Raw genomic sequence first — 26,136 nt, forward strand, 5'->3', positions numbered from 1 at the left:
GGCCAAGTCAGGCACCAGGAACAATTAGATCAAAGACATGGAACTAGAAAAGCACATGACTTATTCAAGGAGAAGTGTAATTTAACTTGTCCATGCAAAGGATTGTAAAACCAGATAAAGAAGAAAAGGAGTATAGCCACAGGATAACTTTGAATGTCAGATAATAGAGCCTGAACTTTATTTAGGAATTAGTAGAGTCACTGAAGATTTTGTGGTCCTCAATAATAAACGTGGATTTTGAATTTAAAAAATCATTCTGGAAGTGATATATAGGACAGATGGAAGGATAAAAAAAAAAAAATGGAGACTATTAAAACTGGTAGGATACCATTACAATAGTCCAGGTCGGTGAGAATGAGGTCTTGTCACCAGGGTAATGGTAGTAGGAAGAAAAGGGGGGAAAGGATGCAAGAGATTTTGTTGTCAACAGAACTTAGTGACATATTAGAAGTAAGATATAAGGGACGAGGAAATCATAGTTTAATGGAAAGTGAATTTGTGGTGGAGTCAGGAAGACCTACTATATACTTGCTAGGTGATCCTGGCAAGTCACTTAACCTCCTAGTGCCCCCTAAGACTATAAATTATATGGAATGTTTTAGTCTACATTGGGAGAGGCAATTCCTTAGCAGGAGCTCCTTATGCCTGTGAAATCATAGTTTTAAGAAATAAGAAAGAGAAAGACAGACACAGAGTGGGAGAGAGATAGGAATGGAAGGGAAAAAATAGAGACAGACTAACAATTAAACAGAGAGTAACAAACATAGAGAAGAGAGAAAAAGACAAAGTAGTTAATATGGGATCAGAATTTCATCTCAGTTGTTGGGAAAAAAAAACGCATTTATGATTAATGAATTGTTTTGGTAAGCCTTGAGAAATCACACAAAAAATTGAGAGATAACCAAAAGATTAGATTGGGCAAAGATCTTGATTTTTGAAAAAAGGTATAGTTGTATGGGGTATATTGGAAAAGTTATAAATCAATAAGATTGATGCCAAGATATAACGAAAATCTTGAACAAATTATTAGACATTTTGTGAGCATTTACAAAAGGAAGCATTAGAAATCAGCATATTTCAAAAAGAAATAATGCTCGAACAAACTCATTTCCTTTTTCTTTGGAAGATGGTATGCCAAGGAAATGTGATGGAAAAAATGTATGTTACATTTGACAGTACTTGTGGTTATCCTTATTGAATAAATTGAGAAGTGTAGACTGGGTGACAATATAGTTAGGTTAATTTGAAGATGATGTGAAAGAATGTTGGTTAGTCTGTATTAACCTTCAGGGTTGGTCTTTAGTTTTGTCTTACAGGACTGTGTCATTAGTACTAATCTATTTAATAATGTTGACAAAAAGTTTAAGATACAAATGACATGTTTATCAAATATATGGGTAACAAAAATAGAAGGAGCATACAGCATGTTTTTGAGCAATTTGTAGGAGGAAAAAGACTTTGGGGTTTTCATTGATTATAAGTTCAATATGAGACTAATTTCATGTGACAAACCAAAAAAAATGTAGTTTCACATTTCATGAGTAGAAGAATATTGCACTGAATAAGAGACATGACAATCTGCAACATATCTAAAGAATCATGACCAGGATGGTGAGGGAATTCAAAAAACATATTGTTTACTGATTGTTTTTCTTCACATCTTATTCCTCCCTCCATTAGAACATAAGTTTTTTAAAGGTAAAAACTGTACCTTGTTCATAATTACGACACTTTTTTTGCCCACTTCAATACCTTGTACATAACAGGTAATCAATGCTTATTTGACTAAATTGAATTGAATTCATATTTATCCTCAAACAAAAAGAAAATGTAAGAATGGTTACATAATAATGGGATTCAAATATTGAAGAGTGATCTAAAAAAGAAGTAGCAGACATATTGTGGCTATAGAAAGGAGAAATAAGGAACAAATAGGTGAAGGTTTCAGAGAGTTCAATATAAGAATTAACTTTCTAATAATTAGACTTTTTCAACCACAGAATGGTATTCTTTGTAAAGTAATTAGTTCCATAGATGAGAAGACGGGATTCAGTGATGTAGGTGATGGAGATTGTGAATTAGATCTAAATGAGAAGACATATAATATCCTTTTCAACTCTAAGATTTTCGGGTTGTATTAATTTTGTTTTTAAGTAAATTATAGATTTAAAGTAAATTTATAGTTGAAATCAATGTGCATCCCAGACCCTTACTGGACTATTTCTGATTTCATTTCCAGTTTTCTAAAATATCATTTTCCAAAAGAACATAATAAATCTTATGGGGGCAAACCCCCCAACATTTAAAAATTTATTCATTCATTTCCTACTGGATAAAAGTTCAGAACTAATCTCTAAAACATGTGATTAAGCTCCAGGGGAATGTTAAAAATCCCATTGAAATAAGTTATCACATTAAACCCTGAACTCAATACTCAAACCAAGGGTAAATATAATCTTAGTTTTCATTATTTTTCTACCATATGCTCCCTAAATATACATTTAACTAGATGATCCATTTCTGATCACAATTAGGGGTGTGTGTGTGTGTGTGTGTGTGTGTGTGTGTGTGTATAGTATATATATATATATATATGCTAATAAAAGAATCTTGTTAATGCTTTCATTGGAATAAAGGAAAAAAACCTTATTTAATTAGTACTGAAGTTAGGTGCATTTGAACCAATCTTGACACTTGGAGGTGCACAATAAAATGGAAGCAGAAGATAAAGTGGCACTTGAGAAAGCCAGTTTGGGAGGATGATAACATATGCATAGAGGACATTGAGACTGGAGAGGTGTTCTAGGGCGAGCTTGTGAAGGGTTTTAAATACCAAAAGGTTTAGATTTGATCTTGAAGGTAGTAAAGAGCTAGAAAAGTTTATTGAATAGAGTACCAATTTGATTTATGCTTCAGGAAAGTAAATTCAACAGCTGTGTGAAGGATGGATTGAAGAAGAGAGATAATTGAAGCAGGGTGACCAATTAAAGGATTGTAATCCAGGTGATAGGTGATGATAGCCCTGAACTAAAGTGGTAGCTGTGTGACTGATGAAAAGGAACAGATTTGTGAGCTGTTGGGAAAATTTAAAGATTTGGCACACTGAGTAGAAATGTGTGGTGACTGAGAATGTGAGAAGTCAGAAGAAAATGTTTGCCAAAAGAATGGCTAATCTGATTAAAAAGATCTAAAAAAGGAAGGAGAAAGGAGAGAAAAGTGCTCAAATGCAAATACTAAATAAAATATGATCATCAGCAGCCATGCCTCAGGAGAAAAAGAGCATGTACTTCATAGGAAACAATGACAGGGAAAAGTGTAGAAACAATGCTTGTGGAATCTGACATCTATAAAGCAGTACCCAGTATAAGGGTAATAAAGCAAACTGCAGATCTAATTCTGTAGAAATAAATATGACCTCAGGGATATCACAGAGACTTGGCAAGAGTCTAGAGGCATAGAGACTAGAATACAGGATGTCTTGTCCAAAAAGAACATTAAATATAGGAAGTAGCAATGGTACAAATATATGACATTGTTTATTTGTGAGGAAATCCACCATTATGAGGAGAGAAATAAGATGAATTACATTTGGGTAAGGATCAATGAAAGAAAGTAAAAACAATAACAACAAACAAAGGTTAACTCGTAAAGGAAGTATAGGACAATATCTAGACCACAAGACACTCAGGGCAAATGAATCATTCTATGTCTTCTATCTTCTCCTACCCCACTTCATCCCACATAAAAATTAAGAAACTGATACATTCTTGACTTGACTAATTATTCAATCTTTTCTCAAAGGGCAAATGAAGAAGGGAACTATTATTCTGGAAGTGATTTTGATTACTAAGAAGGAACAGATTAGTGAAGTGAGAATTATAGAGACCTGAGGAGGTTGTGTCCATGCCATTTCAGAGTTCATTAGATAAGAAGGGGGAACACTAGGCATACTACTTTAAGTATTTCACACTTTAAATGAAATTCAGTGAGTTCATAAATGAAATAAGTACCATATCCTAATACATTAAAAGAGAAATGCCTCTCAAAATTAATATTTTTGTGATAGTAAGGATTGATTATTATAAGGAGGAAAAGGAAAAAAATAATTGAGAGAAAAGAAAAGTAATATTATTGTTCATCACTGAATTCAAACCAGAGATTAAAAATAAGGGAAGACATAAAAATGAAGCAAGATCCTATAAGTCTAAAAAATGTATTGAATGGTCAAAGCCAATGGGCTAGTCTGAATCTAGTACTGGAAATATAAAAATAAAAATGAGTGTGTCCCTACTCTTATACAGCTTAAATCTATCAGATGAGAAATAGTGGCCCTATAGAAGCATATATATAAAATAAATACAAATTAAATGCAAAATTTTAGATGCAGTAGGTATTCATACTTGATGAGTAACAAGGGAAGGTGGAAGATGTCATGTCAAAAGTATTGAATGTGAACTTTGAATAAAATTTGGGATTTAAAGTGGCAGAGGTGAATGCATTCTGGACATGGAGAGTAATTTGTGTGAAACTGGAGATGGATGATAGTATTCCATGTCTGTGAGGAACAGAAAGATACCATATTTACTAGATAGTTGAGTGTGTAAAGGCAAGTAATGTATAATAAGCCTGGAAAGGCAGCCTCAGCTAAGTGGTAGAGAAGTTGTACTGGATTCTAGAGATAATAAGGGATAATTGATTAGGCAAATGACATGGTCTGACCTATGCTTTGGGAATTTCATTTGGCAGCTATATGAAAAGTAGTTGTGGAGAGAAAAGAGGCTTGAGGTAGAGAGATTAATTAGGAGGCTATCATATGGTCTAGTTTAAAGGTGATGAGGGTCTAAAATTCAGTGTGGCTATCTAAAGGCAGAGAAAGAAATGTTTTTCAGATATATTGTGGAGATAGACATAAATTGGAAATTGATTTAGATATTTGGGATAATATGGAATCAAGAATGACTCTGAAAATAAAAATAAAATTTAAAAAATTAAAAAAGAATGACTGAAGCTATGAACCTGAATGCAGGAAAATATAGTAGTCCATATAACATGAATTGTACATGTTTTTAAGGGGAGGGAAGTAGATAACAAATCATATGAGTTGCCTATGGATTATTCATTTTGATATGATCAATAGGCATTTGGTGATGCGGTATTAGAGCTCAGGAGAGAATCTGGAGTTAGATATATAAATTTTGGAGTCATCTATATAGTGATAATTGAACCTATGGAAACTGAATAGATCAACAAGAAAGAAAAAAAGAGGGAGCCCAGGATGGAGTTTGGAGTTATTGAGAATATTGACGACAAGATACAATCACTTCTTGGTGTGGATGAAAAGATGGTATTGTATATTAGAGAGAAGATAGAACTCCTCTTTCTATTTCCTATATGTAGGAGAATGATCCTTAGCTTAAAGATAGAAAAAAATGTGGTTAATAGGAAAATGGTTAAAAGAATCTGATAAAGAAGAATATAATTAACTTCTTTGAATATAAAATATAAACTTTTCAAGAGAAAAGACTATTACATTTTTTGTGTTTGTATTTCTAGCACTTTGTAAAGTACTTGGTAGTATAACAGGCATTTGATAAGTATTTAAAGAATTAAATTTGTCATATGTTTCAGACAAAATATCCTACACCAATGAGGACATTTGTGGATAATATTTTCTGTTATTATCTTTGAGGAATCATGGGGAACAAAGACTTACAGAACAGACTTGGGTCTACATTGTCATATATTTAAAAGGGCAAGAAGTGAATACATCAAAGTTCCTGATAAAATTTTAGAATCAGTAATTAATTAGAATTAGTGATTAGAATGAAGAATTAGACTTAATAATTAGTAATTAAATATATCCTTCAAATAGGAAAAAGTGAGCATAAATAGGTTCATTAATTACAAATTATACCAAATTAACCTTATGTCTTTTTTTCCCAAAAGCACTGTTAGGCTAGTAGAACATGAGAATTCCATAGTCGTAATATTTCTATAAGGCATTTAATAAAGTATCATGCTGTCCTTGTTAATTAAAAAAAAATAGATATGAACCTGGATGATAATACAGCAGTGGTTTTAGAACTGGTTATTTGTACAGTCAAAGTCTGACTATTACTATCTTATTGTCAACTTTGATAGATGTCTCTAGTGGTGTGTTGCACAGTTTTGTCTTTTACCCTTCTCTTTTCAATATTTTTAATGACTTAAATTTAGACATAATTAGCATTCTTTTTAAGGAGCATAACAGGAGTTTGTGGTTGGCATGAAACTGGAAAGTATAAATAATACACTGGAAAACAGAACCGAGATAAAGAAAAGACACGAATAACTTCAATAGTGGGTGGAAACTAACAAAGTTAGTTTTAACAGAGATAAATGTAAAGTTCTGCACTTGGGTTAAAAAACTAACTGCCAACTGCAATTGTGCAAAATATGAAGTAGGGAGGGAGATATTGTTAGAAAGCAATTCATGGAGAAAAAATATGAAAGTTTTAAAGGACTTATAATAAACAGGAAGAAGAAGAAAAATGAGGAGAAGGAGGAGGAGGAGAAGAAAAAGAAGAATTCCAAATAAAATGGATTATATAATGCAAAATGGTAAAAATCTAAAATAACATGAGGGGACTAGTTGCATGATTTCCCAAACTGTCCAGAACATCCATGGAGCATTATTTCTAGTTAAAATTATCACATTCGATAAGTGATATTCCTTATTTGCAATACTTGAAAAGAAAAGGGGGTATAGATGGAGGTTATGGGAATAAAAGCTGGGTAATAAAAAGGATCGACTGAAGGAACTGCCGGAAAAAAGACAAGGGGGAAGTGATGGCTGTCTTCAAATATTTGAAGGGTTGTCATGGGAGAGGATCATACTTCTTCTCTTCCCTCCCCCCAACAGAAAAAAAAATCCTCTGGAACTAATGAGTAGAAATTACAAGGAGAAAGATTTCAGCTCTGATATAAGGAAAATTTTTCTTAACAATAAGAATTTTCTAAAAATGGTGCAGGCTGTCTCCAGGGAAGTACTCAAATAGAAGCTTTCACTGAAAAGTTCAAGTAGATTTAGGATATAGGAATAATGATTTGGATTTGGGTAGAGTTGCATGAAGTGACCTCTGATTTTCCTTACAATTATCTGATTCTGTAATCTTAGTAGAGGCAAATCAACATCAAAGGAGTCTGAAAAAGAAAAAAAAAAGTGAATGTTCCTTTTTGAGAGTTTTTTTTAAATGACATCTGTCATATCACCAACTGACTCTAACAAATCTTCCATAGCATCTACAATAGCATATTGGTTGCCATACTTTGTCAAGTTCAATATTGTGATGTATTCTACAAATTTAAGAAATTGGCTTGTTTTTTGCCATCCTGCCATTGTCAGAGAGAGAAAAAATTGTATACCAACCATCTTTACAAAGGTTAAGAATCTTTTCCTCAAAGCTAAAAACTCATTTTACAAATATTCTATTTATAAGTATTTTATTATGCATCAAATTATAAAGCACTTATGCTATGCTTTGTAATTACATCTAATAACATACTAAAGGACAGATACCATTTCAACAAATCTCATGATATAATTCATTTTAAAATCAGACAATAGTTTTATTCTCAAGGCTTTCTGCCTAAATATATGCCTTGATGCTAGACAACCAAATATGTTATTTATATATTCCTGTACTTACAGTCATTCTCAGATTTCTGATCTTTACTTCTCCATTGAATGGTAAGTAGAATGCTTAAAGACTTATGAAAAGTGGTTCTAAGTTCTAGTTTTTTTTTTTGGTAATGCAACTGAAATATAAAATTTACTTCTAGTCATTTGGGTATCATTTGCTACCTAATTCCTGGGTTATCATAAATTCTGGTGTAGTATATTGCTATGTTTGGTCAATAAGAATAAAAAAAAAAGGCAACACTTTTTTATTTGATGATACCACCAAAGAATTTACATTAGAAAACATGGAAATGACATTGTCTTTTTAGGAAGGATGGTTTGGCTAGACATGGCCCTTATGACAGAAAGCACATAAGAAGTATTGGTTTTTGAAATGAATTTTTTTAAAAAATGTATATAAGTCCAACAGAAATTCTGCTATATATCTATTTATACATATATGTATATATATGCATGTGTACATATATACATATGTTATAAATGTACATGTGTATTCAAAAGTGCTTATATGAATTCTATAGCTCTTGTTATGGTAAATATTCTGAAGAGGATTCTTCTTGATATTTCCACACTTCTCTTTAGAGTTATTTCCAATAACTTGATCTTAAGAACTGTGGATTGAATAAAAATAAGATTTATATCTCATAATATGAGAAACTGCAATGGTTTGGTTCCCTTGAAATACTAGAAGCAAATTAACCTAGTTGCTGGTATCAGATTCTTTCATTTCTTTATTCAATTATGCCAGTATCTCCCTTCTCAGTTATGAAATAGACATTCCCAAAGAAAACACATTAGCTTTGACTGCTTTGTAGCTTCCAGGAAATGTAAGGAAATTTTATCAGAATTCCTTAGAATTGCTTTATGGTCCTTTTGACAAGAACTCCATGTGGCAATGTACCAAAGAAGAAATAAACTAAAACTCAGATAAAAGTTGTTGTAAGATAGGAGTTAATACAATTCATTGTCATTCCCTCTGTCTAGATGAAAAGGTAACTTATGGCATGCCAAAAATAAATTTCTAAAAAATAGGGGATATAGAAATATTTTTGTAGTTTTCTGTTTTAAGTACTTATAAATTCTACCACATACTTCAGTGCATCTGTGATGGTACCATAGTGGATGTATTGATGGTCACAACCCATCCAAGCTTTTGTTACCTCATGTAACATGTATCTATCTTCTATAAGTTTCCCAGACACTGGAACCAATGTGCAGGATGCTTTCATCTAGAACTTTTTAAAAATATGTTATGAGTATATATTTATTTTTCAAAAGGTCCTTTATAACTCAATCCTAAGATTTTAAAAAAGGAGGGGGGACAAGCTGGTCACATATAATGAATAATAATACCTGACTGTTTCATTTTTAAAGATTAAAAAAAGTGCTCTTTATTCACTGTCCCCATTTCAGCCTCAAAAAAATTCTACAAGAAGTCACTATGAACAGATATTACCATCCCCATTTTATAGATGAGAAAAAAAAAGTTTCAGAAAGGAGAAGTGGCTCATTCATGACCACATACCTAGTAAGTGCTAGAAGCAGAATCCAAATCTTCCTCACTCCAAATCCAACAGGATAATCCACTCCACTATACTACAGTATATGTAGATGAAAGACAAAGATGTATAGTCTGAATTGTTCTTTGCTACTCCTGAGGCAGATATTTAAAACAACAACAATATTTTTCTGGTATATATGATTCTATCTCTTTGTAGGACTTATAGATCACTGGTGCAAGAATCACATCTGATAAGAAAACATAGAGGGGATATGTTCTGTATCAATGGAAGTAGTACCAATACTGATGAAATCATGGGCATACCAAAGTATCAAAGAACTTTATCTTTAAATTGAAGGGCTGCAAATGGAGTTGAACAAAAATTTTACTTATTTTTTAAAACTGAAGTGACAATAATTATACCAGCCATTTATTTCCTATACAATCTGTCTTCAGATGGAAATAACATTCATCTATATTCCTCCTTCCCATTGCTAATATTTTTATTGTTCACTCATTTTAGTCATATCCAAATGATCCCATTTGGAGTTTTCTTGACAAAGATACTGAAATAGTTTGCCATTTCCTTCTATAGTTCAATTTTCAGATGAGAAAACTGAGGCAAACAGGTTTAAATGACTTGCCTATGGTAAAACAACTAGACTGTGGCCAAATTTGAACTCAGAAAAAGAAATGTTCCCTTCTTCAGGAGTGGTCCTCTATCCAGTGTGTCATGTAGTTGCTCCATGGCTAACGTAAGTTGTAACTTTTTTTTTTTTTCAGTCTGAAAGCAACTGAGTAAATGAACTGTATCTGGCTCAGTGTAATCTGTTATAAGACTAAGGTGATTTCATAGGTGCTTGGAAGGAAGGGTGCATCAGAAATGAAAGACAATTCTAACTGACTCTCAGTTTAGCCTGACATCCAAATCCAGAAACTAGTGGTGGCCAAACTTGTTTCTGTCCACCTACTCATGGCTGTTTGTCATAATTTGGGGATCATTATTTTGTTGATGTTAAGTTTTTTCTGACACTTTGTAGTGGTTTGCCATTTCTTCTCTAGCTTATTTTATAGAGGAAGAAAGTGAGGCAAACAGGGTTCAATGACTTGTCCAGCTTCTGTTTCAGTTCAGATTTAAACTCAGGAAAATTAGGCTTCCTGATTTCAGGCCCAGTACTCTATCTACTGTGTCACTTAAGTACCCAACGTGCTCTAAGAATCACTTCTTTGCTAATTTTCCCATTGTTCAAGAGTCTTTCACAATTGTTGCTTGACTTGTATTGATCTAGCCTGTGGCATGCCCCAGTAGAACTCTTATGAGAAGAAAGTAATTTGATACCATTAAGTAGTAGTGTACTTGGAGTTCTGTCAATGGAGATCTCTTATCTTACTTATCCAGATGCTTCACAGCTACATTTTGCCATTGAAATCAAGGAAAAAGAGTCTTTCTCTAACAGCACTGCTTGGTTTTTAAAGAAAGACATTTTACTTAGTTATTGCATGTTATTTGTAACACATTTATGGATTGGTTAGTAATTTAATTGATTATTTGTGTAAAAATTACCTTAAGAAGTTAAAAATAAATACATTGTTTTTTATTCTGTGGTTGAAGAGTTAATACTGCATTAAATAACACAGTATACTAATTTTTTGGGGGGAGGGAGCAAAAAATGCCAATTTCAAAAAATCTTTCATTATCTATCAAGTCAAAGACTTATATTACCTTATTTTGTTTACACTAAACTCTCTTCTGTATATTTAAAAGCCAAACTTTTTCTATGGCCATTCTCTCCTTGGGTCATTCTTCAGGTTATTTAAATCTAAAATTTATTTTTACTGTTTTTTTTTATTCAATCAGTAGTTAATAACTTTAAAGTCAAAGGCATTTTCCTCTTTATAAGTTTTGTTTGATTTTCTGTAGACATTTTCTGCTCACATGATTTGTCATTATTGCTGATGGTCTATTGCTAATGGTCTACTAAATTGAGCAAACTTGACACTCCTCCCACCTCCAATTCCATTGTATTCTATTTTCAGGCATTATATTCTAAACTTAAAATGTTAGAACACATTAGGGTACCTACCAACACATATGTTGCAGTAACATTAAGATATAAGTATTTGGAGTTCCAATCATTTACCATTTAAATATATATCTATATCTATATCTATATATATATATGTGTGTGTGTGTGTGTGTATACACACACACACCCACACACACACACACACACACACACATATATATATATATATATATATATATATACAAGATGAAATTATACATATACCTATATGCATATGAAGTTATTACAAATGTGTATATATGTTTGTGGATAAATAAATAGATAAAAGAAAAATAAATGATTCATTTCTTTATGGGACTTGATTTCCTATTCACCTGTAGTAATGTAATTGCATCAAACTTTTCCCAAAAATTGGCAGTATAGCATATTGAATACATATAAGAAATTATTGCCTTATAGACTAGTTATATAACCCTGATAATCACTTAATCGCTCTGTCTCAATTTCCTTATCCAAAAAATGAAGGAGTTGAATTGGATAATTCTTTCCAGCTCTGAATCTATGATCCAATGAAAAATACAATAGTTCTTTACTATTTAACTTTAGGTGAAAGAAGAAATAAAGGCATATGTATGGATATGCATATCCATATATATACACATACATTGAGAATAATTATTATAAAGCAAATAATATTTTCATCTGTTTTTATTTTCATTTCCATAAACATTTGCATAGGATTATAAATTTAGAGCTGGGTTGCACCAATTTAGTCAAGTCTCATTTTTATAGACACAATAAATTAGTTTTTATTACAAAATAATTTTTTACAGAATAAATGATTGTCCATGGTCTCACACAAGTAATAAATGGCAGAACTGGAAAGCTGAATCTTAGGTAACTCTAAATCCAGTGCATTTTCCCATGTACCGCAATGCCTTTGAAAAGAAATAAGAAGAGAATATATTGTATGTTCCCAGATGGTCAGAGAAAGTTAGATGACTCGCAGTGCATTTTGCTTTTCTTCCATCACTTGCAGGGTATTATCCCGATCAGATACACTTCTCTAGTTAAAAATAGGCAAAAGTTCTACTCTCTTACTTAGAATAACTAGCATTTATGTAGTACTTAAAGGCTTATAAAATGTTGAAGTGGGGGGGGGTTATATCTCACAACAACATTGTGAGGTAGCTGCTATTATTATCCCTATTTTGTGGATGAGGAAATCAAGATTGAGACCCGTTAAGTGACTTATCCAAAGTCAATCAGAAAGCAAATGTCTGATTCAGGAAGAAGATTGTGCAAAGGTTAAAATTTTTACAGTTAATAGAACTGATTTTCTAGATTTAATTTCTTACTTCTCATCAATTGAGAATGTGACTGGATAAGACAAAAAACTGTTTTTCTATGGAACATTATAACCATTATTTGTACAATTTTTTTGTTTGATTGTAATATCGGTTTTTGCTTGCTTTGTTTTGAAACTCTTGTGACTATAGGTTTATGGAGCCCAAATCTACGTGGATATCTTTATTTCTTGTTGGTTAATTATACATTCTCTCAGAAAAAAGGATTAACAAAGAGAAAAGTAAATGTTCACATTCGTTAAGGAAAAAGTAAAAAGAAATGAAATTTGAATAACTTTTACATCAATTGTATTGCATTTAAATACAAAGTAATATATGTTTAGGGATAGTTTTTTTTTAGTTTTATCTTCAGTGTTTATTATTATTCTTTTTGCTTTTAAAAATAACTTCATGTGTCTATTCAATTTTCATTATAGAAATCTTTAAAATTATAATATATGTACACATCTATGTTACATATTTTTATTTGTACATTTTAAATAACCAGAGAAATAGGTTATTGTTATGTTTTTATCTTTACATTTAATTTTCCTATAAGGTTTTTAGTTAAAATTATCATTAGATAATATTTCATGTTGACACAATCTAATAAGCAGAATTTTATTTTTTACAAGATTCATGTAAACTAATGACTTAAATTATATACTCAATACATGCACTTCATTACATCAGCAGTGTTATATTTACTAAGATGCAGTTATTTATTGCAGAGATGATGTGTTTAGAGTACTACTAAAATTGAATTATGTAACATTAAGATACTATGTTTATACATATATTCCCATTTAGATAGAATATTTAAACAATAACAAATAAAAGTCTAATAAATGTTGAGTTCCCTCCCCAATGTTTAGCTCCCTCTCTTAGGTATTTTAAAAGAAAACATTATTCCAAATCTAGAGTTAGAATTTATTCTTAATGTCTATGATTGTTGCCACTATTTCATCAATGTTTCTGGTGGGTCTCATTCATCACTTTCCTATCATGGTTGTTAAAGAAGGTCCTTGTCCAGCTATATTTTATTAGTGTAGCTGAATTTTATTGCCTCCACAGGTGAAAAGGATGCTCGGATTTAATCAGTGAATATTAAATAAATATTTTTCCTTCTATCAATACAGTCTATCCTTAATTGCCTTACACCCTCCCCCCCCTTTTTTATTATTTTTTTTTTTTACCATCTGCTGGTTCTTCCATCTTTAGGATAAAAAATAAATGTCTACAGAAAAATATTCTCTCTCTCTCTCTCTCTCTCTCTCTCTCTCTCTCTCTCTCTCTCTCTCTCTCTCTCTCTCTCTCTCTCTCTCTCTCTCTCTTCTACCTCCCTCCCCTCCCCCGTTCCCCCGTCTCTCTGAAAAAAAAAAAGCACACTTACCTGATTTAATATCCTTATTGGAATGCATTTCGGCACCAAGGACACGTTTACTGTTTTTTTTTCTTTTTAGCTGGACTTAAATCCTATTCCCTAATTGCCTGTCCGCCCCATCCTTTGCAGATTCTTCCCCAAGAAGTAGGCAAAACTTCAAGCGAAATCTTCTCTCTGTACTCACCTGAAACTCCACTGAAACACCTGCTGTCTCCCCTTCCTCCCCCTCCCCCCCCTCCCCGTTCGCCTGCTCATTCCAGGGCCCCATGAATGCCTCCGGAAAGACTGGAGGGGGAGGGGAAGATATAAATTGGACGTTATCACAACCCCAGGGATAGACTGAAAATTTCCATTCACTGACCAATGACGTGTCATCACCAGCCACACCACACCACCGAAAGAAAATATAATCAAAAAAATCATCAGACCCGTATCCCCCTCCCCACCCCATCCTCTCAAAAGAAAAATATATATATATATGTTGGTCATGCATTCACTTAAATTTTTCTTTAAACAGTATGTAATGGGTTGTTAATTTATGGAAGCGAGGTTGTTTTAAAAGTGTTTAAAGTGTTTTTTAAAGTTTTTTTTAATTGTTTACTCGTTCCCTTATTTTAATGTTTACTGTATCCTGATTCTTCAGGGTTTCTTGCCTTTATAGGCGGTGTCGGATCTCTATCAGGGCAGCAGAGGGCGCTATGACACTGGCAACTCCGGATGTATCATAACCATGTAGCGCGATCCTCCTTTTCCCCGGGAAATTGTTGACTTGTAGCAAAACCATACTCTATTTGTAATTAATTCCCCGGTAGTGCTGTAATAATTTCATCCCAATGTATGTGTGGGGGGAAGGAGAGTAAGGGGATACCAGAGACTTCATTTGTCCCCAAATTATTCAGAAAAGCTTTAAGCAAGAGTGGTGATTGCAGAAAAGATTCCAAAGCAAAACTCAACGAAGTTCTTCCATTGGAAAGGAAGCTTCGATTATTTTTGTTGTTTTTTATTTTTGCAAGACTGATGAAGATAGAATTTCGATAGTAGGAAGGGAAAAAAACCGGTGTTGGATATTAAGCCCGAAAATATTTTAAAGAAACAAAAAAAGTTTTAAAAATTTAGAACACTTTACATCAATAAACTACTCAGAATTTCAAACCGTAATTATATTATCGAATTACTTCGATTCAAGTAGCAAAAATTATGACCTATCTCAATCCTATACCACAATTTACTTTTCTATTTAGGGAAAAAGGTTGAAGTCATCATTATTATTTTAGCTAGTAAAGTTTTCTGAAAACTTTACTCAGGTTCTTCTAAAAGTATGGATAAAATGAGAAGGAACGGGCTTGTATGCATACTATGTAACATATGACTACGCAACCTAGGTTTCGTTTTGTAGTTCTTATTTGGTTTGAGAATAAGGAATAGGTGGTCTATAATGCTATTAAAACCACTACAAGAGCACTGCGAAGGAATACAAGGGATTGTCTTAAAATTACTACCATAAGAAGTGACAATGAGTTTGATTTAACTAAGTTTCACATGTGGGTACTCGGCAGTGCAGAGGAAATCTTGAAGCAAATCTATTTATTGACTCTACTTTCAATTGATTTAAAGCAAAGATTTTCCTAGGCAACAAGTGCATCACACTGCAGTGTGTCCACTGATTCTATGGAATCAGTATTCCCTTTGATCAGTTTCAAATGATCTTTTCTTGGTCATCTCCTTTCCCTAAACTTGGCCTTCCTGAAAAATGATTTAAAAAATAAAACAAGACTAGTAAGTACAATAATCCATCGATGCGCAGGACTCTGAACAAACTGGATTTAAAAAAAAAAATGTGAAGCCTACCAGTAAAAGAAAATCTGCATGAGAGAAAAAGCAAAAATCTCCTTTTTAAGTGGAAAGATAATTTAGAGATAAAAGACAAGATTATTGAAGTGCAACTAGAATGCATAATGTTAGAGGAATATTCTCTTTGCTTGCTGTTCATGGATACTTAAAATCTGTATTTACCCTTACACAGTAGTGCTTTGAGGAAGGCACTGTAGAGTATTTTCTTCTTAGCAATACATATATTTTCATGTATTTAAAAAACTATGCAATGACATTATAGTAGGTTAAAATAGATATTCCTTCTACAATTTCATTTTTTTGTTAAGAGACATTCTTGGGGGTGGGGAGGGCACAGGAGACTTTTTGAATATATAAGTTTAGGAGCACTGAGTTTCCCTGAAAGATCTAAAAAGGAGGTTTAAACTTTCTCCACATTTACCCTGAATCTCTGCTTTTTCTTAATCTCCTGGGCAAATCAGAAAACATTTCTTAGTCCTTTTATATTGCAGGGTTCCTATTTTCATTCCTAAATTCTTTGCAGTGTGTTGAGGCAATCCACAGAATCCCTGACATGATGATGTCGGATTTTCAAACATACCGCACTGCAGTGATGCTAGAGACCAGGTTTGGAAAAAGCCGCTCCCTTTCATATGCATTAAATTGCAGTCGGAATGTCATGAGGTTTTCTAGAAATACCTTTCTGCAGTATTTCTTCTGCATATGTGCGCCTGCGTGCTGCGACTGGCTTTTGGCGCATCCTCTTCTACCTCCCTCCCTAAAACATTATCACCCTTTATGCGCATAAAATAGATGAAACCTGTGTGAAGGTTGGGGGCGGGGAAGATATTGGAAGATGGGAAGGATGTGGAAATTTAGGGAAATTTATATTATAAATACATGAATTATTTTCTTGACTTTATTAACACTATTGATCTGGACTTGAGAAATTGGTTTTTCACATTTAACACATAATAAATACATAATATGTGTATATGTGTATGTGCATTGTATACATACATATCCGAATATTCTTCTCTTTCCCTTTCTCCATTCTTAATTGGGGGAGGGGGATTTTCGTAAACAATGAAATGGACCGTAGATCCCGAAACTGGGCATTGTGTGTATATTCATATATATATAAAAACACATATACACGCATGTGTATATATGCATGCATTCATATGCTCGTATACATAAAATGTATGTCTTTTTCAAATCCATATATATGGTTATACTACATATAGGTTAAATATATTATAAATATATATACATATATATATGGACTTAAAGAAGACAAAATCATAGAACACTGAGAAACAAAGTCAACAAATTGTTTTCATAGAAATATTTCTAGATAAGGGGTTTGTGGAAGTTTGGATAACCCTAAAGTGATGTGCGTGTGTAATATATGTGTGTGTGTGTGTGTGTGTGTGTGTGTGCGGGGTGGTGGTTAGAGACTTCTCTTTTTTATCTTTATTTCCTGAATAATCTAATTTATTGTTATGTCCTGGGGCAAACTCCTGCTCCCGAGAAAGAGTCTGTCTGATTGTTCTTTTAATTGAAAACTAAAGAGAAAGGGGCTGTGGTCAGGACCACGGACAGCTCTGAGGGGGAGGGGAAGACTGCTGTCACCTTTGCAGATCATCTCTGCTCCTTTCCTTTGTTCGCTTCTGGCCCAGACTGAACAAAGACATCTATCAAGTCTCCCATTCTCAACCGAGGATTTTCTTTTAGCTTCAATGCCTTGGTGCGGAACTACTACCTTCTCACAATCCACCTCACTGTCTTCCAAATAAAGTAATTTTCCGAGTCCTTCTAAGCTTTCTGGCCTACAATTTTCCACCCGTTTGTCTCAGTCCATTGAATTTAGGGTTCTGGCGCCTTGAGTTTGACTGAAAAAGGAGGGCTGGTCCTCTTAATTGTAAGTTAGGTAAAGTCTATTTTACCCAAATAAGCAAATAAACAACTAACAGAAGTTTCGCCTAAGAGCGGTTTCTTTGAGCTCTTTGCATCAATCCATTTTGCAGGAGTAAAGGAATATGGTAAGTACGGCATTTTCTATGGATTGAACTAACAAGGGGTTCTAATTATTTATTTGTTCATTTTGCCCTACTTACTCTTGGATCATAGGGCGGATATATTCCCCACAACACTATTAGGTTGGGGGGAGTGGGAGGAGGAAGAGTTCCTTCCTAATAGTTAATAGTTGACTGGACATTCTCATATCCTGCAACTATTTCTTTCCTATCTCTGTCACGGAAAGTCCTTTTTTCTAACAGTTCAGAGAAAGATTTTCAGGTATACAGATGTCAATGTCTCACGATCTCTACCTGGGTTTCAAGATTTGATTGTGGATCTTCCCCACAAAGCGAGCGAGTCCATCGTTCGTGTTGAATTTTTCCTTTCTGCCTCTAAGATGTGCTGGAGTCCTTCAATATGCAGTCTTTCAGGCTCCGCTCTTGGCATTCACCGCGTGCCTTAATTGTATGACATTAAATCAAGGTCCGCTGTGAACACGGAGAGACAGAGTCTCTGATCTTTGTCCGGAAAGGAAATGACACACTGACTTTGCCTCTCTTCCTCATCTTTCCCTCCCCTCAAAGTAGTGGATACCCTTGTTCTGGATTCCCCACAGCTCCCGAGAGAGTGTAAATCACCAACGCTGCTCTTGTCAGAGCTCGCCTCTGTTAGTAACCACATCTGTTAGTTTCACTGTTAATTAGTCTATTGAGGGAACATGTAGACTGTATATATGTATAAGTATTTGTCTACAGATGTAACTCTCTTTATGCAAGTAATATACATATATTAAATCTAGGAATGTAAACTTACTTGTCTACATCTAGTTTTCAGATGACTATTTCAATGAGACTCAATTAGTCCTATGTAGCTACTCTAATTTCTAAATCGTGTTATCCTAAGAATTAGTAATTAAATGAATCTGTTCACACTAGATCAATTCTAAGTTACTTCTGAGAAATGGCGATCTTTAGATGACTGCCATTTCTTTTGCAAAATACTTCTAACAATCTTATTTGCTGCTCCCAGTGGGAGAAATATGACATCTGGGGGGGGGATTGATGGGGAAAAACACATATATATGTACATGCAGTTATGTCCTCTAGGTTAGTAAGATTTTTTTTTTTTTTTTTTTGGTTGAAGACTTTCGAGAGATGTGAAAACAAACGCGCGAGCTGGGTCATCTTTCTTTGCATTTCGAAAGAAAAAAAAATAACTTAATCGCACCTGCCTATGCCCCAGAGAATATGTATTGCCCATCTGGCCTGGCTACGGTTATGTAAAGGAGAAAGAAAGATGTTGAGTATAGTAAAGGTTCTCTATTCCCCGCATAAATAGACCTCAGGTCCTGGCGCCACCTCAGGGGTCTATGGCTGGTGCAAAGAAGGACGGCCTTTCAGGGCGCGCACCTACTCTGACTGCGGCAACAGTCAAAAGGAAGGAGGTCTGGGATGGAGGGAGGGGGTGTGTGAGTGAGTTGACCTCTACAGGCGGAGCTGGAGTTGCGCTTCAGGCTGGTGAAGGAGGATACGCGGCTATTTTCATTTTATCCACTGCGGCTTCATCCAGACTCAGAGGAAATGAATGTCTGCAGATTTTCGGTGTCCAGAGGTTTTCCCCACCCTGTAGTGGTAGTTGTAGTAGTAATACCAGCAGCGGCGGTAGCAGCAGCAGCAGTAGCAGTAGCAATAACGTTTAAGGAGTATAGGATCAGGAACGGAATGGAGTTTACAACCACTCCTATTTTGACCATCCTAGATCCCCTAAAATTGCTCCTAGAAAACAGAAACAAAAGCAGCAGAATTAGAAAGGGAGATAGGAGACAGAAGTGGGGGAGGGGGCGAAATTGGGAAGGAAGGGGAAAGGAGGCAGTGGGAAAGTAGGGGGGAAAATGGTGTGGGTAGAAGGTAACTCCACTTGGCCGCATTACTTCCTCAGGCTACACCGGAGGCAAACATTCCTGGGAAAGAGGAAAGAGACTTGCCGCTAGCGGCCAGGTGTCCTCCCAAGTGGTCCAGAAAGGGAACGTAAGCGGGGTTTAATGCAAGGAACTCAGAACCCGGAGTCTGCTAGGGCAGGGGTAAGCTGGCGTGGTAAAGATGAGCACCCAGCTGTGCTGGGGAAACTGTGGGGTGTGGGCTATCGATGACACAACTGCAGCCAAACAAATGATTTTCAGGTCTTGGACCTTTAAAACTCGACCGCAAACGGGAATCCGAAAGCCACAATACTCCCCTCCAAACGTCTCTCTATCTCTAGCAGTATCCCCTTCCCCAGCTTGACCCCCACCCCCACCAACTCTCAGTCCTATCCACACCACCCCTTTTTCACTAAGACCCTGTAAACTACAGGACCTGCGCATCCCAGAAAGAAAAATCGAAAGGATCGATCAGTGGAAAGCGGGAAACACCGAGGTTGAAAGAAAACCCGAACCCGGCTCAAACCTGCAAGAGAAGGAACGCGTATTCCACAACAGCTCGGCATGTCTCGCAGAAAAAAGAAGGATGAAAGCCTTCCTGAGTAATAGGTGCTTTAGGGGTGGGAGGCAGGGGTGGGGGAGGGGTCGATTGGAGCAGTCCGGTCTTTCCCCCTCGCTTGCTGATCCAGAATTAGGGATTAATGGCTCTCTCCAGCCAAACAAATAAGGCATCTGCCTTCAGCACAAGAGGATTACACGGGGCTGCTGACGTCACCAGTCAGGCAGATGTTGGCTCCCAAAGTCCTGATCAGCTCTCTCTGTGTCCTTGAAACCAAAGAGAACCACAGAACGATCTCAGCCCCAAACGGCTACATCTCGATCTGCTAAAGGGCAAAGATCTGACCCTCACAGCAGTACAGGGCCACATATCCGCAAAAGTAAATGCAGCAATACCAACTATACTCTTGCGTTTCCCCTAATCCTCCAAGACAACCCAGGGACTGACTTAAGGCAGGGCAAAGTCACCCCTCTGAGTTGCCTGGTTTCCAAGTAGACCATAGAAGACATCTCTTCTGCAAGCAGTCTTAGCTCTCTCCTTGCCTCAGTGAGCAAATGGCTGAGAACAGAGCTATTATTCATTACTGGCAGACTACCAAACTTAGAATCACACACACACACACACACACACACACACACACACACACAACATACTCCACCTTCAGGTCAGACAAAACTCAAAATACAACGGAAATTCTGTCATGTACACATGTCCCCAAATCAGCAGATTCTCTGAACCTTAAAATTCTTGATCTACTTCTTTTCCATAAACTTCCCTCTCCAATATATAGACTCATTTTACTCCTAACCTTTCATGAATATTATTCTTTATTCTATAAGAATAATCTCATCCAACGTAAATTCCATGTTCCAATAAGTTAGAATTCAAAGAAGAGTGACCAGGCAAAATATAGTGTCTTACTAGACCTCATTAAATCTTCAACATCATTTGGCAAAATGGTACCTTCATTTCATTCAAATTAGTGATGTTCTTTTAAATACATATTTGTGCACACATATGTACATATATGTGTCTATAAAATATATTTCCATAGATGGATATAGTATAGAACCTAATTTTAAGACTTTGGAAATTTAGAGAACTATATTTTAATTCTAAAGACTGATCTTGTAAAATAAAGAACACCTTTAAATCTTAGGGATCCCTAGACTTGCTTCTGCTTTTAAATTAAAATAAAATCAACTTCAGGAATTTATATTTTTGACACATTATTTTTCCTCCACCCTTCCCCCAATAATTAAGGCCTTTCCAGGCAGTTTTCATTCAAGCTAAGAAAATTAACTAAGAGACACATGAAATTAGAAATTCAAATGAGTTGTTTTAACTGTTACACACTCAAGAAATGGAATAAAAATAAGTGAAATGTAGAAAAGAAAAACAAGCAATTTAGATATTGATCAAAATATAGAAAACTGGCCTTCCAAGAAGAGCTATCACTAAATCGAATCTATGATTCAAGATATATCTCTATGTACATATATATTTTTAAAAAAACAACACACAAATCAAAATAAAAACAGTGACTTTGGTTGGGGGGGAGGCAACTGATACAATACAACTGAAAGATAAAAGATAACCCAGATGTGCAGCTTCCAGAGTGCTATAAAAGAGAAGCAGTTTTCTATATCTGGTTCGTATTATCCTTGTCTGTCAAAGTAGCATTTAATTTTTTTTTTCAATTCCATGAATTATAAAATTCAGTCATTGATAAAAATCAATTTAATTTGAATGAGTGTTATTTAGTTAAAATAAGCCTGGAATGTAGGTTTTTTTTCTCCTTTATATCTTAATAAGGAGACTGTTTATAACTTGAATAAAGGAAGCTTAATTTTTACTCCTTGTTTACCAATTTAAAAAAGACATTACTATGTTTAACAAGGAAATATATTATGGGAGATGGAATATTAACAGTTTGTTAGAAACAAACCTTTCTGTTTAGGGCTATATGGGATTTATTTTAACATAATTTTTAAAAGATTGTTTTCTGCTCATCAAGTGTTTTGAATGTCACCCTCAGTTTCGAATTTCCCAGTTCATTCTACAGCGTGTCTAGTTAATATTAGTTCGCTGTCCATGGTTTTGATCCTCTTGAGGGAAGATGCTAGTGATACATCTTTATGAAATGTAAATCAAAATGTTTCTGCACGAATTCGATTACCCAAATTTTAATGTGGTGTCAAAACGAGGGAAAACACATTCTAGAAGTTCCCTCCCCATTTTTTTTTCTTTTTATGATATTTACTTCCAAATTGAGAACCCTGAAAACAGAGGGGGAAAGTTTAAATTTATTGGTAATGTATTATTTTAAAGCCCACAAAACTGAACCCCCACACATACACTTCACTCAAGAATGCCATGTTATGCAGTTAGCAGAGACAATACTTCTGACACCCCCCTCACATAAGACATTTATACCTTTCTTACTAGTTTTGCACGATTAATGATTTTATGACATTGTTTTTATAAAAGATAGCAATTAAAAAGTATGAGATAGTCTGTATTTTTTTAAATCAGCAAAACTCCAACATCATTAATATTCCACTCCCCAACACACACCCTGCAATTACTTTTATAGCCAAATAAAGAATGCATTTATTGTGGTCCATAGTGCTACTTAATAATTCAGTCTATCTGAAATAAGACTTCACCCTCAGTTTAAAAACAAAAGAATAATCATAAAAGTGGAATTTAAGATTCCCGGGTGTTTCCTAAAATGGGAGGGAAAAAGGAAGGAAAGAAACCTCTGATCAATCTTTTAGCAGCTTCATATTTCACTATAGATGATTATGAAATGAATGAAATATGTGTGTGTGCGCGCAGACATGTTGTTATGTATACTTTTAAACTGCAAAGTGCTGGAAACCCTTTGTGAGTTCTCTTGTTGGGGGCGGGGTGGGGGGGAGGTTGGAACAGCCCAAGAATGGTTAGATTCCAAGTTTAGCATAAGTGCTTCTAGTAGAGGTTGATAACAATAGCAGAATAAGAAGAAAACGGGTTCATTCAAAAAGTGAGGTCCCCACACCAGGCCACGGAACTGAGCCTCAGTAATTCACACTTTTCCAGGCAGTAGGAGGCTTCTTTCAAAAGAGCCCAGAAGTATTTAGGACTTGGGGGAAACCCTTGTACCGGAAGAAAATGGCCTAAACACAATAGGACTCGCCATTTTCTCTTTGCGAAGCACAAAGCCCTGCACAGCTTCAGCACCACACAAAGAGAGCGTGGGCCGGAGGAATTCTTAAACATTTTCGGGACGCAAAAAAAAAATGATCTTCTTAGAACAAGAGTCAGCCTTCTTGGGTTCCCAGACCCACGCTTGTACCCCACCCCCACCCCATGCCATTGCCCCCAACGCCCCTTCCCCTCCAAAAGAAAGCATTCACCAGAAGTAGGAAGAAATCTACCAAAGGAAAGCTCCTCTTCAATTTAAACTTTGCAAAGCAAAGTCCGACAAAATACAAAGAAACTCGTAACAGGACGCGACCTAGGTCCACTTCAGGCTGGAAGAATCTGAACTTTGCCCCCCGCTTCTAAACCCCGTCCCCTCCTACTCTCCGGCTTTCTCCCAGTCAGAGCCAGAAAAGCCAGGAGCTTACAGACGAGAGCAGAGAGATTTTTGTCTCCGAAATCCTCCCACTGTCAGAAACCAACCTTGCAGAGCAGAGAAAATGTAAGCGGCTCTACGTGGATGCCCTAGACCCCGGGAATATCCTGGCATTGTACTCAGCTTGCCCACCGCAGTAAGGGACCTGCGCAAAGAGGTCCATTTCTCCCACTGTCCAAGAAATCGGTGCTCTGTTCAGCATGCATTCAACTGAAAGGAACAATTAGCGCATCGCTGGCAAAAAGTACAAGCACCTGCAAATACAAATTCCTAAAACACAACTATGTACAGAAGAAAGAGAGAAAAAAAAAAAAAAAGATCACACACCCCATCTTGCTACTCAGAACAGCGGTAATGCAGGAGAAGATTGTACTTACAGCCAGTGTTAATTTGGGTAATCCTCATCCCAGTTTGTTTTTTTTGTTTGTTTTGTTTTGTTTAAAAATGATTTGTTTTTGCACATCCTCCACGGTTCAGAAGAAACGAAAACAAAAATCTTGTCGCGGGAGGGGGTGCGGGTAGGTGGGGAATCTAGTTTTTCATTGTCTAAGCTCTACACAAGCAGCCGAGGGGAAGACACGCATTGCTGTGTGTGTCTTCTCATACTTTCTGCTTGGAATTCAGAAGCTCACAGCTCAGTAAAGCAGAGCTAGCGCTGCTCTCTCTCTCTCTCTCTCTCTCTCCTCTCTCCTCTCTCTCTCTCTCTCTCTCTCTCTCTCAATCTCTCTCTCTTCTCTCTTTTCTTCTCTCTCTCCTCTCTTCTCTCTCTCTCTCTCTCTCTCTCTCTCTCTCTCTCTCTCTCTCTCTCTCTCTCTCTCTTCTCTCTCTCTCTCCCTCTCCCTCTCCCTTTCCCTCTCCCTCTCCCACCCTTTCTCTCTCTCCCTCCCTTTCCCTTTCGCTTTCCCTTTCCCCTCCCTCCCTCTCTTCTCTCTGGCTCGAACTCCCCCCCCCCTTTTTTTTTTTCAAAAGAGGGCAGGTCGCTTCCTGCATCCCAATGAGTTAAATCAGTCACTTTCCTGCTCATGCATCATCAGCCCCTTTAACAACCCGGGGGCTGAAGGCACAAAAGAGCATTGAGCTGCCTCAGATTTGTGTAGAAGGCTTGTCCTTAATTTGTTTTTGGAGTATAATTAAATCATGTATTTCAACCAATATAAAAATACCACATCCCTAACTTTAGCAATTGAACTACTAATTGCAACCTTTTAAATAAATACCTTAGCCTCTCTTCTCCTCATCGACTACCTGAAACTCCACAATGGACAGGTCCAGGTTCTGCTCCCATCTCGACCTTCCTCCTTCTTCATATCAAGGTCACATTCATACTATCCACAATTGCTTTCCAATGAAGCCTTATATCAACACCCTATCTTGGGAAGGATTACAAGCACAAGCGCAAGCGCGTGCACAGTTGTGCGCGCACGCGTGTGTGTGTATATATATAATGAATCTGAAATATATATATGTACATACACATATATGTACATATATGTATTTATATATGAGCACAGTCAATAATAGACTTTGGGGGCCTGCTAAAATCAAAAGCTTTGATATGTGATTTCCCCTTCAGTCTTTTCCTCCCCACCCCCAGTCTCCCACCCACCCTAAAAAGACTGGTGGTTTATAATGCTTTTCTATTTGGTTTCTTCAGGGGGATGTATGCCTTACTGGGCAAAATCGTCTGGCTGCTCTTTCTTATTCTAAAATCCTCATCTGAGGCCTATAGTGCTACCCCTTAGTAGGGAAATGATCAGAGAAATACTCCTCTCTCTTTTTTTTTTTTCCTGGTGTGGTATATATGGGTTTTCTCTACCGCTCTTTCACCTTTCAAGATCTAAAGAAGATAGTCAACAAAACGAAGCAATGACTTTTTGCGGGTTCCCTCTTCGAAAGGAAACCCAGCCTAAATCGTATAAGAGGGTAAGTTTTCAATGAATGGGGTCTGGGTTCTGCCTGAGGGAGACTGATCTTACCGTTAAACAGCATTCTATCCTACCCTTACCTTCAAGCAGTTTCAGAATTTGTAATAAAAAAAAAAATGGAACTGTTTCCTTAATAAGGAGTCTCCTGTGCAGTTTAAGGGGGTGTCCAAATGCCATGCTGCTAATGACAAGAATCTATCAGATTGACATTGTTTTTCTCTTTGTATTTGTCTTAAATCTATATCTCAGTCCCTACCTTAATTCCCTTCCCCCAATTCCAATCTCCTAATGCCAACTGTACTTCCTCAAATAGGCTATAAT

The 26,136-nt window shown here is 35.8% G+C and overlaps 1 long non-coding RNA gene across 1 annotated transcript in view; it reads right to left on the bottom strand.

Annotated features, from left to right (window-relative positions):
- Nucleotides 1-24,567, bottom strand: part of LOC127543820 (uncharacterized) — a 46,408-nt gene extending 21,841 nt beyond the window's left edge. Inside the window, exons 1-2 of the long non-coding RNA XR_007949312.1 lie at nt 24,268-24,567; nt 13,949-19,566 (exon numbers count right to left, since the gene is read on the bottom strand). This is a non-coding gene — a long non-coding RNA (uncharacterized LOC127543820). The remainder of the gene's footprint in view (nt 1-13,948; nt 19,567-24,267) is intronic.
- Nucleotides 24,568-26,136: the final 1,569 nt, after the last annotated feature.

The sequence above is a fragment of the Antechinus flavipes genome, chromosome 1 (assembly GCF_016432865.1).
Source record: "Antechinus flavipes isolate AdamAnt ecotype Samford, QLD, Australia chromosome 1, AdamAnt_v2, whole genome shotgun sequence".
NCBI lineage: Eukaryota > Metazoa > Chordata > Mammalia > Dasyuromorphia > Dasyuridae > Antechinus > Antechinus flavipes.